Consider the following 2,404-nt stretch of genomic DNA (forward strand, 5'->3'; position numbering starts at 1 on the left):
AATACACTACCAGTCAAAAGTTTTGAAACACTTACTCATTCTTTATTATATATATATATATATATATATATATATTTCTTTTCTTTTCTTTTTTCACATTTTAGAATAATAGTAAAGTCATCAAAACTATGGAATAACATAAATGGAACTATGGGAATTATGTTGTGACTAAACAAAATCCAAAATAAATCAAAACTGTGTTATATTTTAGCATCTTCAAAGTAGTCACCCTTTGCCTAGAATCTGCAGACATGTACTCTTGACATTTTCTCAACCAACTTCTTGAGGTATCACCCTGGGATGCTTTTTAAACAGTATTGAAGGAGTTCCCATCTATGTTGGGCACTTATTGGCTATTTTTCTTTATTATTTGGTCCAAGTCATCAATTTCAAAAACGTTTTTTTATTTTTATTACATTTTTAGTTTTATAATTAAATAAATTAATATGGTGGCACAAATATATTTTTGTCTACAAAACTAATTTCAAACATTTAAGCATACGGCTTCAGATCAAAAGATTTTTAAGATCATGAGAAACATTTCAGTCAAGTGTTTCAAAACTTTTGACCCGTAGTGTGTATTTGAATTTGTCAGTTGCCTAAAAAAAGAGATTGGTCTTCATCTGATACACCACTAATACACCACTTCTATAACATTAATAGCTATTTATGTGTTTATTTTTTACTCAGTTTGTTTTCTCAGGTCAAGGAGTAGTGTAAGGCCTAACAAGTGTGCAAAAAAGCAAAACAAAATAAGTAATTAATAATTTGAATAGGGATGCACTGATGAATCAGTTGGTGATATTTATATATCGGTCATTTATCAGCCAAATTAAAACCATCGGCATACCGGTTATTAGCATGAAAACGCTGATATTAAAAAAACACAATTTATTTATTTATAATTAATTAGTAACACGCTTTGTAAAAACTCTGTGAATTCAAATGCACAATTTAGAAATAATAATAGCCACACTATTGGCACTTGGCACTTCTAAGAACGTAATATTCCATTTTTATTCTTTCTCGTTCTCACGTTAATGTGGAAAAACCGCCATAAACAGCTCTTTTTAAAATTTTGTCCTGTCATGTGTTCAACAGATCCAGTATTCAATGAATATTATTTATTGTTAGAACAATAAATAAATCTTTTGTAAATTTTTAAAGCATAATTGTTCAATAAATCAGTGATCTGATGACAAAATAAGGTAAGCGGCAACATATCGGTATCAATATCGGTTTATGATTTTTTGTTAAAATCGGAATAGGTATCAGCCAAATATGTTCATATCAGTGCATCCCTAGTCACTGGTGTTATCGATGTTATAAACTTTTATTTTGAAAAAAAAAAAAAGGAAAAAAAGAAAAGAAGGTCAAAGTTCAGAGGAAGAAGAGGCTGCTCAAATGTGCATATGGTGATTTTCCCACCAAGTTGAAAAAGTTAATTTACATTTTAACTGTAATTATTTAACATGTTTCATTTAATAATGTCATTGTTTAATTTTTATGTGGAAGATTTTTATTGAAAAAAAATAAAATAATGGTATGAGTTATTAATTTTAGTGTGATCAGTGGTGTGTGTTTAGTGATGCTATTGACCCCATCTTAGAAAATTCATCTTTTAAGATTATTTGTCACTGGCGTTACAACCCTTCATTCAATAAAGAACCACAGTCAAGTTGTCCTTTATGAATTAAAATAATGTCAAGATGTCCAAAAATGTTTACCCTCAGTTTTATGGGCAAAAACTGAACTGGACTGAATTGAAAATTTAAATATTTTGTAAGTCAGAAAGTCAAAGTTTTTTGAGAATGACCCTTCCTTTTTGTTCCATGGAAGAAAGTCATACAGGTTTGGAGCAACATGAGGCTGAGTAAATGATGACAGGATTTTCCTTTTAGAGGGGATCTACCCCCTAGGATACATTTGTTTAGGAACCCAGATACGTTTCATTTCATCAATATGTTTAGGGATCCACATATATATTACTGTAAATAGCCACACTTAAGTACACACATTTTCTCCTCTAATTGGCATTCTTCAATATGTAACATTCCCTTACAAAAATGTACCATGGTAACCACAGTTTATAACAAAATTCCATAGTTATTGACATGATATTGATATCAATTATTTGTACTACTGTAAAATAATAATATCAATATGGGTAAGAAGCTTAATTATCAGTTCATGGTTTCCCCCCCTCAATAACAGTGGTGGCAAATAAGCTGCCACAGGTTTATTGTAATAACAGTAACTGTATGGTATTTTGGCAGAAATTATGGAATTACTATGGACATTTTCTGTAAGGGAGTTTTTAGAGATTCACACACCATTTAGGCAGTAAATAGTCACACTTAAATAAGTATTCTTTAAAAAATACTTTTTTAAAAGTTACTGTGTA

Source organism: Myxocyprinus asiaticus, chromosome 10, assembly GCF_019703515.2.
Source record: "Myxocyprinus asiaticus isolate MX2 ecotype Aquarium Trade chromosome 10, UBuf_Myxa_2, whole genome shotgun sequence".
NCBI classification, from domain to species: domain Eukaryota; kingdom Metazoa; phylum Chordata; class Actinopteri; order Cypriniformes; family Catostomidae; genus Myxocyprinus; species Myxocyprinus asiaticus.